This window comes from Myotis yumanensis, unplaced genomic scaffold (genome assembly GCF_028538775.1).
Source record: "Myotis yumanensis isolate MYYU_CA2020_CCGP unplaced genomic scaffold, mMyoYum1.0.hap1 SCAF_2, whole genome shotgun sequence".
NCBI classification, from domain to species: domain Eukaryota; kingdom Metazoa; phylum Chordata; class Mammalia; order Chiroptera; family Vespertilionidae; genus Myotis; species Myotis yumanensis.
In genome coordinates, this window is record NW_027223753.1 from 91,117,045 (window position 1) to 91,133,019 (window position 15,975).

At 39.4% G+C, this 15,975-nt stretch overlaps 1 protein-coding gene across 5 annotated transcripts in view; it reads right to left on the reverse strand.

The window, feature by feature from the left end:
• Positions 1 to 15,975, reverse strand: part of FARS2 (phenylalanyl-tRNA synthetase 2, mitochondrial) — a 540,234-nt gene that overhangs the window by 190,936 nt on the left and 333,323 nt on the right. The gene's annotated exons all lie outside the window — the stretch shown is intronic.

A 15,975-nucleotide genomic window follows, 5' to 3' on the forward strand; every position in this document is an offset into this window, starting at 1 on the left:
TACGCTACATAGAGCCATGTCATTTTAGTCAGTGAGCAGCAGAGTTGGGGTGGGAACTATGCAGCTGGCTCATTCCTGAGCTGTTTCCACCCCCTTCCTATGTATCAGGCTCTGTGACAGGCACAGAGATTATAAAGATGAATAAGATACAGCTAGTCAGGAAGTGGAGAAACACACCAAAGGCAGCAGAAATAGAACAGTGAGGACCAGTTTTCCATGTAAGTTTAAAGGAGCAACATAGTAAAGACTAACCTAAAACTGTCAAGAGAAACGATCAAGAAAGGCTCAATCTGATGGAGTACTTATTTCTTGAAAATGGCCCCCTGAGAAGGCAGAGAAAAAGAGGTAGGCGTGATCTTAGAACGCAATCATGACTCTGCTCTGTGAGGGTCTTACCAGACTGCTGTGGGGATCCCAGTGCAGACAGCTGGGTTCCCACTAGACATTATAGTAAATGGACCTATAGAGCCTGGCATCTAGTGGGCATTCAGTGAATAAATGGTGATTACTGGGCATAGAGGACTCAGAAGAAAGGGAGTCCTACATGGAGAAGAGAGAACTGGTAGGCAGAACCAGGGGAGCCCATTAGTTTAACTGAAAGAATGGCTTTCCTTCCTCTTAGCAATGGGAAAGGGCAGATGTCAGAGCAAAGCTAACAGGTGGGAAAAATGGCAGTGGAGGCAGAAGGCAGCAACCACCATCTCATCAGCAGAGATGCCTGCAAGCTTGCTTTTAATGCAGAGGTTCCAAAACTGACAACTCATGGGCCAAATGGTGAGTTGTTTTGTATTTTTAACCTGAATAATCTGTGTATATTTAAAAATCAGAAAATTTAACCTAATCTGGATTTCTAAGTTATCCCTTAACAAGTAGAAAATGTGACAACACTGGGCTTGGACTTCCATATGACCACTGCAGCAGCCCCTTCAGAAGAGGCAGGCAATGCCCTATTGCCCACAACCCAGACCACCTCCCCACAGCCTTTACACTGGGCCTCTTAACTCCATTACATCCCCATGGCTACACATTTGAATTGGCGACCTGAAGTTCTGATACTAAGAAGTGGAGGTGATAAGACTGCTCTGAGGAAAAATTCAAGGCCATGCTTCATAGTAAGGGGGAAAGTTACAAAGAGACCAGGCTGTGGTCTTAATCTATAATAATAAAAGCATAATATGCTAATTAGACCAGACAGCCGAATGACCTTCTGGACGAAGCCAGGGCTGCGAGGGCCGAGCCCCTTGCATGAATTTTGTGCATCGGGCCTCTAGTTGTAGAATAAAAGGCTAGAGAGACACCAGCCATAAAGTGCTTCCAGCCTAACCTCAACTTACACCACCTCCAAAATCAGAGTTTTACAGTGGGACTATATATATATAAATATTGTCTATAAACCTGTCATCTCATAATTCACACACAATACCTCATTTAACAATATGTATTAAAGATATATAATCTCATTTAACAACCCTGTGAGATTAATATTATTGTCCCCCTTTAAAAATGAGAATACTGCTCTGGCCAGTTTTGCTCAGTGGATAGATCATTGGCCTGCGGACTGAAGGATCCTGGGTTCGATTTCCTGGTCAGGGCACATGCCTGGGTTATGGGCTCGATCCCCAGGTGGGGGCATACAGGAGGCAGCTGATCAATGATTCTTTCTCATCATTAATGTTTCTACCTCTCTCTTCTTCTCCCTTCCTCTCTGAAACCAATAAAAAAAATATTTTTTAAAAATGAGAATATTGAGGCTCAGAGAATTAAGTAATTAACTCAGGGTCACATAACTAAGATTTGAACATGGGCAGTCAACCTCCAGAGCTCATGAACCTGAGGTAGTATGGGGTGTTAGACCTAAAGAATGTTAATAGAGGCTCCCTTTAAAAGGGTTCCATGATCAAATAAGTTTGGGAATTGCCAGCTTCAGGTTTCCTACTCAGAACCTTTAAAACACTAGCAGGTTTTGTGAATCTTGAAGTAAGGGAAACCATGTCCCCAAATTTAGTTCTGAAATCTTCTTTTTCAAGGAACACAATATGGAATATGTTGTAGTCTAAAGGACAGGTTCTGGAGCCACATAAAGGAACTCTCATAATTATGGTTTGAGCAATATAGATTTTCTAAAACAAGTCAAATGTTTGCAAAACTTATTTTTTAATAATATTTTATTTATAGGAATCTATTAGCTTTTAATTTGAATTTCTCTGATGATTAGATATCACCTTACACTTGTCAGATAAGCTATCATCAATAAATCAACACATAAGTGCTGGTGAGGATGTGGAGAAAAGGGAATACTAGTTTACTGCTAGTGGGAATGCAGATTGGTGTAGCCACTGTGAAAAACAGTATGGAGTTTCCTGAAAACATTAAAAATAGAATTACTATTTGACTCAATAATCCCAATTCATGGAATATATCCTAAAAACCCTAAAATACCAACCAGAAAGAATTATGCACCCTAGGTTCATAGCAGCATTATTTACAATAGCTAAGATCTGGAAACAGCTCAAGTGCCCTTTAGTAGATGAGTGGATAAAAAAGCTGTGGGACATTTACACAATGGAATACTATGTACCTATAAAAAAGGGGGATCTGGCATGGATGGATCTGGAGATTATTATGTTAAGTGAAATAAATCAAATAGAGAAAGACAAATATCACATGATCTCACTTATTTGTGGAATCTAATTAACAAAATGAATTGACCAACAAAGTAGGACCCGAAGCATGGAGGCATGGAATAGACTGACATACCTCAATGTGAGGGTGGGGGGATGAGGAGAGAACTTATACACCTGTATGCATAGCCCATGGATGAGGACAATAGGGTGGCGATGATCTGGGGGGGGGGGGGGGGGGGGTAGGGGCTGGGTGTAGGGGGGGTAAAGAGGGAGGAATGGGAGACATCTGTAATGCTGTCAACAACCGTGAATCGAACCATGACCTCCTGGTTCATAGGTGGACACTACCACTGAGCCATGCCAGTGGGACTATATATATATATATATATATATATATATATATATATATATATATTGTCTTCAATAAAAAAAATCTATTAAGCTTATGGTCTCACCTTTTCGTCACTACCTAAAATCTCCTCAAATAAAATAAATCTTGTTGTTACAATCCCATTAACCTGAAATTCTATTAACTATCACTGTAACACAACAATAAAGGAAGGTAATAAAAAATAATCTTACACATATTGGATATTTTGGTATTTGCTGTTTTAAATATTCTTCAAGACTACCTTGGTAAAATAGAAATTACTGCATTCCCATTTTATCGATGAAGAAAATGAATCCCAAAGAGATTAAATGAACTGACAAAAGTCAGAGAGCTACCAAGTCAGCACCAGAATATGAACCTACTCTTTCATAGAAACACATCCTAAATTGCTGGCAGATGGTAATTTGCCGATTAAACACCATTTTCAATATAGTTTTTGCATTAAGTGCATTTTGTTTTCTTATTTATCAGTCAGTTTAAGAATAGTCCTCTAGCTCCCATTTTGATTAACCCCATTCTTGAGCCATTGTGGTTTACAGAGGCTATATCATAACAAGGCTTCTAAATAATTTGGCTTAGTCATATTATGACTAGGACTTTAATACATAAAGGATTCAATCCTAAGGACCAATAACCTTTCAAAAATATGGAAGGTTTTTATTTTTATTTTACAAAAAAGTAAGTATTTATATTCCCCACAAAACTCAGCTTTCTTTTTATATACAGTTATTCCTAAAGATCTCCAGCACCCTGTTTTGGTATAAAAAAGAACACGGGAACGAAGATATTACAATAATAAAAATAATGTATTTTTCTTCCCTCTGCTACCTCTTGTCATTTAGTTTTCATGTAACCTAATTCTTATTCCGATCAGAGAAGAGGGAACAGAAAACCAGGATTTTATTAACACTATCGATATCCAGCCCTTCTCAGGCGCATGCACAAACACAGTGCTCTGGTTTCTAATTATGCATTTTTCAGATGAGCTTCCCTGGCTGCCCTCTATGCAAATGATGAATAAAGTAGCTTTTATTTTTAGAGATTTATTTCAAAGATCTCTTCATTAAATGCTATTTGGGGGCAGATACATACCTATGGAAGGTTAAAAAAAATGCTGATAAAATAACCATCAAGGAAATGAGACACTGACAGTACCTAAGAAAGTCTTTCTCGAAAGGGCACATTTAAAACACACACACACAGGCTTGAACTACATGAAATCCTAGGCAGACAGTAATAAGTGTTTGAAGATATAGTTAGAAAATGGATGGCTGCTTGTTTGTTTGTTTTGATGGTGGGGGTTGGGGGAGGGAGAGGCAGATGATGTTGCAAAAATTGCCCAATTCTTTCCAAGGGTGTGGAGAATTCTACGATTTCTTTCTTACAGCTTGGATGAATAGGTTTATGAAAGTAAAAGGAAGAGGGGAAGGTAGAATTCTGATAAGGCCGGTGGCAGCAACAGCCAAAGAGGAGGAAGCTGATCCTGTCTCTGACTTCTCACTTGGACAGGCAGAAACTCAGGCCTGCTGGTGCCCTCATCTGCATACCCAAGGTGAGTGAGGGGAGGCCAGGCTAGGGAGGAGAAGGGGACTTGGCTGTTCCAAAACAGAAACAGAGATGTCTCCTGGAAAAATCTCTTTCTGCTTTTTCATTCCACAACACGATGGATGAAACAGCTATTTAACCCTTACGCAGCCACAATAATTTCCTCAGGAAATAAGAGCAAGTGCCTCACATTTAGGGACACAAAAGAGAAACTACCCGCCACAGGTTTCCCCAGTGAAAACATCCACTTGTCTGCACTGAAGACAGACCAGACTGCTGGACTGTCATGTGGACTCACCAAGAGTATGAACCAGACCCTCTGCATTCAAAACTGGCTCTACTGCTGTCAGAGAATGTGGCTGTGAGCCTATGATGTGACCTTTCTTTATTTTATTTTTTGACATTCTTTTGAATCTTTATTGTTGAGAGCATTACAAATGTACCCCCGATTTCCCCCCTTCCCCCCACCACCTGGTTCCTGCCGCACCCCAGGCTCCACCACCCTACTGTCTGTGTCCATAGTTAATGCATATAAGATCTTTGGTTAATCTCTTCCTGTGCCCCCTTCCATCTGAGATTCATCAGTTTGTTCTATATTTCTGTGCCTCTGATTCCATTTCATTCACCAGTTTATTATGTTCATTAGATTTCTTGTTCATTTATTTTGATTCTTAGATTCAATTGTTGATAGATATGCATTTGTTACCACTTTATTGTTCATATTTTTTTATCTTTTTTTTCTTCTTCCTCTTCCTCTTCTCAAAGAATACCCTTCAACATTTCATGTAATAATGGTTTGGTGGTGATGAACTCCTTTAGCTGTTTCTTATCTGTGAAGCTCTTTATCTGACCTTCAGTTCTAAATAATAGGTTTGCTGGGTAGAGTAATCTTGGTTGTAGGTCCTTGCTTTTCATCACTTTGAATGTTCCTTGCCATTCCCTTCTGGCCTGCAAAGTTTCTGTTGATAAATCAGCTGATAGTCATATGGATGCTCCTTTGTAGAAAACTAACTGCTTTTCTCTTGCTGCTTTTAAAATTCTTTTTGTCTTTAACCCTTGGCATTGTGTCTTGGTGTGGGCCTCTTTGGGGCCCTCTTGTTTGGGACTCTCTATGCTTCCTGTACTTGTAAGTCTACTTCTCTCACCAGGTAGGCAAAGTTTTCTGTCATTATTTCTTCAAATAGGTTTTTAATACCTTGCTCTCTCACTTCTCCTTTTGACATCCCCATAATGCAAATATTGATATGCTCAAAGTTGTCACAGAGGCTCCTAATACTATCTTCTATTTTTGGATTCTTTTTTTTTTTCTCTTCTGATTAGGTGTTTTTTGCTTACTCATATTCCAAATCATTGATGTAATTCTTAGGATCCTCTACTCTACTGTTGAATCCCTGTAAATCATACTTTATTTCAGTTAGTGTACACTTAATTTCTGACTGGTCCTTTTTTATGTCTTTGACATTCTCACTAATTCCCTTGAAGCTCTCATTAAGATCCTTGAGTAACCTTATAACCATTGTTTTGAACTCTGTATCCAGTAGTTTGCTTGCTTCCATTTCTTTCATTTGTGACCTGTTTCATTATCTCCACATTTTGGCTGCTTCCCTGTGTCTGTTTCTATATATTAGGTAGAGCTGTTATGTCTCCTGGAATTGGTAGAGTGGCCTTGTGTTGTAGGTGTCCTATAGGGCCCAGTGGCTCAGCCTCCCCAGTCACCTGAGCTTGGCACTCTAGGTGCATCCCTGTGTGGGCTGTGTGCACAGTCTTGTTGTAGTTGAGCATTAATTGCTGTTGGCATCACTGGGAGGAGTTGACCTCCAGGCCAACTGGCTGTGAGGACCAGCTGGGACTACAGTGTGAGAATAAACAAGTAATCTTTTCTGTCAAAGAAGGGAGTTTAGGCAGCTGCCATTTTGAAACTGCAAAGGTCAAATCCTCCCTTTTTCCTTTAAATTAGCCAATTGCGCAAGACTTTAAGACTAAACTCTGACCAATCCAGACCATGACATCATAAATCTCATTATTCCATGTCTCTAACTTTTAACATAAAGGGTTATCCTAGTAAAGATAGTGCAGAAAAAAATTTTTTTTTTAACTTTGGTAAAGGTCCTTTTTTTTCAATAGATGAAATCTGATTGGGAGTTAGCTCAGTCATTGAGTTTTACAACAGTATATACACACAAACTTAGATATATTTGGTAGCAAAGCCTCTGCCGCAAATTATCAGATTGAATCAGATGAAAGTGCTAATAATTGACTGTTTTGACCTGCCTCAAAAGCAATTTCAAATGGTTCAACCTGATAATTATATAACTTAGAAAAAAATTTCTCAATTCTCTAAATCTCAGTTTCCTCATCTATAAAGTACTTTGTGTATGGCATTATCATAAACATTATGGAAACTATATGAAAAATACTTAACATAGTCACTGCAGGTACATTAGTCTTAACAAAGGTTACTCATCATTTGTAGTAATATTGGCATCTGTTTCCATGCTGACTTATTGAAGTAAAGCTGAGCAGGAAGTACCTTGCTGTGACCCCAGTGAAAAGTACATTGGGAAAGAAGACACACGGCTCCTTCAGAAGAAAACACCAGCCCCCAAAGAGCACAGGTAACAAACCAACCATGCCCTGCTTTTTCTCTCTCTTCAGCATTAACAGCAGCAGCAGTTTTCACAAAGCAGCTGTCAGCTGCAGGGTTCCAGAGCTCAGAGCAAATAAGCACGCCCAACACCTCGCACACACCTGGCTGGGAACTGGGCCTGTGTGTGATGCTGAGAAACTGCACCCTGCGGGACACTGCTCAGCAACAACACTGGCTGCTGCTTCAGCAGCACTAGCAGGCTGGACCTTTTTTACACTGACTTTAAAAATATAAAATCCAAAATATAACGCATATAAAGGCTTTCTGAAATCCACTTTTCTGCCACGATAGCCTACCTTCCTCTCTCCTTGTGTTTTTTATTTTCTTTCTTTCTTTTCCTTTCTTTCTTTCTTTCTTTCTTTCTTTCTTTCTTTCTTTCTTTCTTTCTTTCTTTCTTCTTTCTCTCTCTCTCTCTCTCTCTCTCTCTCTCTCTTTCTTTCTTTCTTTCTCTCTTTCTCGCTCTCGCTCTTTCTCTCTCTCTCTCTCTCTCTCTCTCTCTTTCTTTCCCTTCCTTCCTTCCTTCCTTCCTTCCTTCCTTCCTTCCTTCCTTCCTTCCTTCCTTCCTTTTTTTTTTTTTGTTGTGAATCCTTTTGCGTCCCTTATGTATTGGTTTTCTCTCCCCAGCTATGCTGGGCACTCTCTAAGGCAGGAGTAATCCCCAGTGCTGGGTGCACACCAGACTCTCAAAAAATAGAGGATGAGTAATTGATGATGCAAATTCCATTGTGAGAATGAGAATGGCTCCTCCTCTCTGCCATTCTGCACATTTTTAGGCTGCAAACCTTCAAAACAACAACCACATATGTTTTGGCTTCTTATAAACTCTGCCATGCTGCTGTGATTTCAAATACTTGACTTAACAATTTTATGCACACTGAGGGATAACTTTCCAGAACCAATGAATATACAACCGTCCCAATGGTCCTATTACCCTGGATATGAAACAAATGTGGGTTTTGGTAACCTATGTTCTCCACTAATTACACATATTAACAGATATTTAATATATCTATGAATTAACAGAGATAGAAACTAGTACTCTGTTTGGAAGTGAAAAGGGCTACCAAGAACCTGGAAGGTGAAACTCTTTCCCTGAGGATGGCTATCTCAACCTTTACATCATGAATAATGGCCTCGGAAGCATAGTAATAACTTCCATGGTGATAGCACTGCCCAGCACTCTCCCTGTACACATAGTATTCCACATGTAAGGACTCAGTTACTCCTGTGCTGTAAGGGGGGGTGTATTATGCCCATTTTACAGAGTATGAAATTGAGGCTTAGAAAGATTAGGTTTCTGGCTGCAAAGCCAATGGTGGACAATGCTGCTGGCCATTTCGGTATTGGTTTGGGGTGGGTAAAGCTGTGGACAAGGCTACTATGTTTCTGTCTGGTTAATTGTCTTTCTGGTTAACTGGACCACAGTATGGTGGAAACACCTTGGAGCCCTAGTTTCATCAAATGAAAAATGGGGATAAAACAATAAAAAAACTGTCTTAAACTTAAACTCTACCCTTTCTTCCTATGAGCCACATGTTCTGACAAAGAAAAAGTAGATGAAATCAAGGGCAGGGTATAGAAAGAAGATAAAGAAGAGTACTTGATTTCAAGTGGGCAGACAGTATTAAAAAATGCTATTTTATTTTTAAGTCGATTTTCAGGCTTATGTAAGTCTTATTTGTTGCCATGGTGATTACTACTTATCTGTATACAGAAAAACAGCCATAGAGAAATGATCAGTGATGTAATAAAACACACGGTGGTGCTCACAGACTACCAGGCCCACACATCCCCTTAACACAGGATGTAAAGAATGTTTAAATGGGCAAAAAGAAAAACATTGGCTTGGGGGAGAAACAACTTGGTGCTTCTACTGAACCCAGAGAAAAGGTATTAAAGTCTCACCGTTTTTCCTTTTGGTGGGCAAATCCATAAAGTTAAACTATAAAAAAAATGGTACTTTTATTCCTACCTTAAAGTAGATAGAGTGACTCCTAACAGGGCAAGAGGAGAAGGTTTTATACACAAGTACTTAATTTACTCACGTAAATACATTATTTAATTCACTAACATAGACATTACAGCTACTATAGTTAAGAGTTACTTAACATTTACTATATGTCAGGCATTATGCTCAGAATTTTATGTATATTTAAACTGATGGATCCTTACAAAATTATCCTATAGGTAGGAATTAATATTATCCCCATTTTTCAGGTGAGAAAATAAGCCCAGAGGAATCTTATACATGGTAAGTAAGTAGTAGAGTTGGGGGTTTATTCAGGCATTCTGGCTCCAGAGGTCATGCCTTACCACTATTTTGTTTATCTTTGTATCTCCCTATTAAATAACTTTTTAATTGAAAAGATAATAAAGTCCACTTCCCCCAACCTCCCCTACCCTATGCACATGGGTTTCCTATGGCTACTGCACAAGCAGGGACAGGCAGGCCAAGTGCTGGGAAGGGGTTTGAGCACAATCCACCAGGCCAGAGCTCCCTCCCCAGGGGATGGATCCCCTGCTGGCTGAGGACCTGCCATTGCCTGAGCTGCCATGGGTGGGCTAGGGAGTAAGGGTGCTGGGGCCTGGCTGAGAACTTGCTCTTGGAAACTAGCACCAAAGGTGCTGAGGAAGAAGGTGCTGGGCAGCCACCAGAGGACCTAACCACTACTTATTCTGACCCAAATAGAATGAGAGTGCTATTGCTTTAGAGGGCAGGATTCTCTATGTGCCACTGAGAGAACTGCTTTTGTACATGATTCAACAATCTCTCCATTAAATTGCATATTATTCTTTAATAGCTAAGTAAGCATATATATATATATGTTTCAGAGAGGGAGGGAGAGAGATAGAAACATCAATGATGAGAATCATTGACTGGCTGCCTCCTGCACTCCCCACACTGGGGATCCAGCCCCTGCAACCTGGGAATGTGCCCTGACTGGGAATCAAAATGGGACCTCCTGGTTCATAGGTTGACATTCAACCACTGAGCCATTCTGGGTGCATCTAAATCATTTTTAATGAAGGTATTACACCCCTATGTCGCAAAAGAGGCATCAATTAAGTCAGATCAAAATGAAATTGAAATGGGTTTATAGTAATGCAGGCGCACCACCCATAGTTTTACCCATTCCTATAGACTCTTCTCTGATTACAATAAAACTAATTAGTCAATAAATAATGTTTGAGGCTCTACCTCATTTGTTCAGTGCCGACTTCAATTTACATACTAGTGCAGTGATGGCGAACCTATGACACGCGTGTCAGAGGTGACATGCGAACTCACTTTTTTGGTTGATTTTTCTTTGTTAAATGGCATTTAAATATATAAAATAAATATCAAAAATATACATCTTTGTATTACTATGGTTGCAAATATCAAAAAGTTTCTATATGTGACATGGCACTAGAGTTAAGTTAGGGTTTTTCAAAATGCTGACACGCCGAGCTCAAAAGGTTCGCCATCACTGTACTAGTGATTGCATTCTTGCCTTTAATAGATGTGGTATGCAAAAGTAGGTAAAATACATGAATAACCATTTAAGTATACTAGGTAAAGTTAAAATGTCTTCATAAGAAATCTACAAATGAAACAGCCAATCAATCTATTTATTTCTTCTATACTAGGAAATAAAGGTGATCACAGGATGCCCAGTTGTGTCAGAGTGGCAGAGTAATGGAGACGCCTCTCCCATAAGGACATGTGCAGAAATGGCTGGGAAGCACAGGTTACTCACCAGGCTTGATCACTGTGGTTGAGACGGGAAATGCTCAGCTGCAGTGACAGTGCAGCTGTCCTCCCAGGTTCTGGGGACCTGTCAGTAACCTTTCTTGTTCCACTTCTAGAATCTATTGAATACTCAGGTTCTACCCTTCGGTTATCATGCCTAGGCTCTACCCAGAGACTTCCTTTGAGGCTGAATTAGCTCATTAACAAAGTGTGCTTTCAATTCTCTCCTTTTTCTTTTAAAAAGGTTAAATGACAAAATACAATTTTCTGTGCAGCAGGCATATAGCTAACAAGGTTATAGTTAGAAAACTGTGAGAAGGGGAAAAAACACCTATAAAACTAGAAATCTGCAGTGTCTGGGAAGAGGGCAACTGAATTACCTTTAGAAGATGCAAAGTTATGGTAATAGATGCTAAAGATGCAAACTGAAATCTATAAAAGTGAAAAAAGAAAGATCTTATGGCTTTTATCATCCCACTAGAATACAGAGGGCATAGCATAATATTCAGAATAGTCAGTTTTACACTGATTTTTTTTTTTTTTTTTTTTTTTAGGAAGAGCGTGGAAGGGAAGCGGGAGGAGGAAAGAGAGAGGGGGCAGAGAAGCATCGATGTGAGAGAGACACATCTACTGATTGCCTCCTACACTCGCCCAGACCAGGGCCAGCGATCAAACCTGCAACCCAGTTATGTGCCCTTCACCAGGAATTGAACCCTCGACCTTTTGATCTGAGGGCTGACCCACTAACCACTGAGTCACACAAGCCAGGGCAGCAGGACTGTTGATGTTTTAAAGAATAATGAAAGCCATCTTTCAATGTCATTCTCTCTTCTCATTTCCTTACATTTCCAACAAAATAAACACATTAGGAAGATCTTCCAAATGTACAAAATGTGGATAGTATTTAGTAGAATATTTGATTCTATTTTTCCCTTTCATTTTATAGTCTGGTCAAAAAAAAAATTCTGACTAACATATAGAATCATTCTGTGAGAAGAGATCTACAAAAACTTAAAATAACTGTGATTTCTCTCTCTCTCTTTTTCTTTTGTAATAATTTGACATTAGCCTTCAATGATGGTTGGAATTTATGTGATGGCTCTTAGCAAGGTTCAACAGTCTCTAGCAAAAAAAAAAAAAAAAAAAAAAGAGTCTATAGCAGGGGTGGGCAAACTTTTTGACTCGAGGGCCACAATGGGTTCTTAAACTGGACCAGAGGGCCGGAACAAAAGCATGGATGGAGTGTTTGTGTGAACTAATATAAATTCAAAGTAAACATCATTACATAAAAGGGTACGGTCTTTTTTTTTTAGTTTTATTCATTTCAAATGGGCAGGATCCGGTCCACGGGCCGTAGTTTGCCCATGGCTGGTCTATAGCATCTCCAAGGAGTACCATAGCACATCGAGCTAAGCAGGTGCCACAAACACACCACACACTATGTCTGACCCTACAGCCCTCTTCTATCCCCACCCCACTTATGCTCATGATGTCCCATTGTCTGTAGGAAGCTTCAACCATATCATCTTTGTTGGCCATCTATCCAACACCAACCTGGTCCTTACTCATCACTTCATCTTGCTTGGCAATGATATGCACGCCAAAGTCTTAACCTGCCCTGGACCACCCTCTCAGAACTCAGCTATGACTTGTCCTCTACAATAAACACCCCTGTTCTAACTTTTAATTTCTGCTATCAGTTTACATTAGTTGAGCACGGCCCAACCTATAAGCATATGCTCAACTTAGGACTTGCCTATGCCAGTTAAAACAAACAAAACTACAACAGCAAAGACAACAACAAAAAGCAGAGTATGCAAAGGTGATATCAATAAACCCTAAGTTTAAATTTTTCCACTCATGTAAAATTCTCCAAATCTGCTTTTTACTCCTGTTTCCCAGTCCCCAAAGCCTGGGAATTATCCTCTTTCTCACTCATCTTTACCTGAAGTTTTCAAATACCCAGTTTTCCCAGGTCTGCATATGCAGCAGCAGCATAGTTATTAACAGAGCCCCCTTTAACTCTCAGAGGGAGCTGCATCCAAACTTAGATGATAAACTATATGGTCATTGTACTTCTGCTAACATCAGGCTCCAAGACCTTTCCATTTTGTCATCTAAAGTGTCTTGATCCCAAACCTTACCTTCTAGTCTTTCCAGTTCTGCTCTCTTTAGTCTCACATCATTTATTCCCCAGGCACTGTGTGAGGCTTAGAGTGGACTCCTAGCCTCATGGCCCCAATCCGTCTTTCATATGATCAGAACTGGGATCTGTCTAAAATGGAAATCTGATCATGACACTTATTCTCTTGCTAATTGCCTTCCAGATAATATCCAAACTCTAACCTTCATGCTCTACAATTTTATTTTGTCCACATTTCCCCTTCCATCTCAGAACACTCCCCTATAAATAGCCTGAACAGAACCACAGATATGGCAGGATCATGTAATACATTAAAAAGATCAGGCCTGGCCAGCTTGGCTCAGTGATTGAGCGTCAACCTATGAACCAGAAGGTCACAGTTCAATTCCTGGTCAGGGGATATCCCCAGGTTGCAGACTCCATCTCCAGTGTGGGGCGTCAAGGAGGCAGCCAATCGATGATTCTCTCTCATCATTGATGTTTCTATCTCTCTCTTCCTCTCTGAAATATATATATATACTAGAGGCCCGATGCACGAGATTCATGCAAGGGGCTTGGCCCTTGCAGCCCTGCCTGCCACGGCCAACCCTCGCAGCCCCAGCTGCCTTAGCTGGTTCTTGTAGCCCTGGCTGCCTCAGCCGGCCCTTGCAGCCCCAGCTTCATCTGGAAGGTCATCTGGAAGGTCGTCCAGAGAGTTGTTCTGCTGTTCAGTCTAATTAGCATATTAGTTCTTTATTATATAGAATGTTATATATATTGGGTTTGGATTTGAGTCATGGGACCAAAAAATAAAAAATAAATAAAAAGATCATACACCATGACCAAGTGGAATTTATTCCTGGGATGCAAGGCTTGTATGATATGCACAAGCCAATGAATGCAATATAAAATGAAGGATAAAAATCACATGATCATATCAATAGACACAGAAAAAGTATTCAATAATATCCAGCACGCATTTGCTCTCAGCAAAGAGGGAATAGAGGGATCATACCTCAACATAATAAAGGCCATATATGACAAACCAACAGCCAATATCATACTAAATGGGCAAAAGTTAAAAGTATTTCCTTTAAGAACAGGAACAAGACAGGGATGTTACTTTCACCATTCTTAGTTAACATAGTATTGGGAGTCCTAGTCATAGCAATCAGAAAAGAAGAAAAAAGAAAAGGCATCCAAGTTGGAAAGGAGAAAATAAAACTGTCATTCACAGATGACATGATTTTGTACATAGAAAACCCTAAAGACTCCACCAAAAAACTATTAGATTTAGTAGATGAATTGGACAAAGGAGCAGGAACAAAATCAACTTCCAGATATCAATGACATTTTTATATACCAATAATGAACCTCAAAAAGAGAAACTAAAAAATCAATCTCATTTACCATTGCAACAAAAAAATTTAAGACACTTAGGAATAAACTTAACCTAAGAGATAAAAGATCTGTACTTGTGTACAAAACATTGAAAGAAGAAATAGAAGATACAAACAAGTGGAAGAATGTACCATGTACATGGATTGGAAGAATTAACCATTAAAATGCCAGTACTAACCAAAGCAATCTATAGATTCAACACAATTCCTATTAAAATACAAACAGCATATTTCACGGAACTAGAACAAATATTCCAAAAATTTATATGAAACCAAAAAAAGACCCCTAATAGCCTCAGCAATCTTGAGAAAGAAGAACAAAGTTGGAGGGGTCACTACACTGGATATCAAACTATACTACAAAGCCACTATAATAAAAATACCCTAGTACTGGCACAAGAATAGGCATATACCAGGTGTACTGGTTAATAATGTGGATTTTTTTCAATAGATGGAGTTACACATATGATGATTTATATGCGCTTTTATATGTATGCTATTTTGTTGTATTGACAGCAATCTTCAAAAGTTCATATGTCAAATTTTCTGAAGGTGTTAACATCATAGACATTTTTATGCTTAAAAATGTTAAATTTTGTGCCAAAAAAGAGCTCTAGCGGAAAGTTTTAATTCATTACATTATTTTGAAGAAAAGTACTGAAAGTTATCGTATACTTTGGGAAGCTTATGGTGAACATGCTCCATCTCGAGATACTTGTGAACACTGGTTTAACGCTTTAAAAGTGATGATTTCTATGTGAAAGACAAAGAACGTCCAGGTCAACCGAAAAAGTTTAAAGACCTACAATTACAAGCATATTGGATGAAAATGCATGTCAAACTCAAAAACAACTTGCAGAAAGATTAAGCATTGCTCAGCAAACAATTTCTGATCGTTTACAAGCAATGGGAAAGGAAAATGGGTGCCACATCAACTGAACAAAAGACAAATGGAAAACCGAAAAGTCATCAGTTAAAATATTGCTTCAATGGCACAGAATTTTTTTTTGCATCGAATTGTGACTGGCGATGAAAAGTGGATTTATTTTGAGAATCCCAAACGCACAAAATCATGGGTTGATCCAGGTCAACCATCAACATCAACTGCAAGGCCAAATCGCTTCGGAAAGAAGACAATGCTTTGCGTTCGGTGGGATCAGGAGATGTGTGGTGTATTATGAGCTTCTAAAACCAGGTGAAACCATTAATACTGATTGCTATCGACAACAAATAATAAATTTGAACCACGCTTTGATTGTGTGTGAAATGACCAGAATGTGCCAGAAGACATGGCAAAGTAATTTTGTTTCATGATGACACACCATCACACACTTCAAAACCAGTTAAAGACACGTTAAAAGATCTTGCCTGGGAAGTATTAACCCATCCGCCATATTCACCAGACCTTGCTCCTTCAGATTACCACTTGTTCCGATCGATGGCACACGCACTTTCTGAGCAGCACTTCAAAACATACAAAGAAGTGAAAAATTGGGTCTCTTCTGAATGGTTT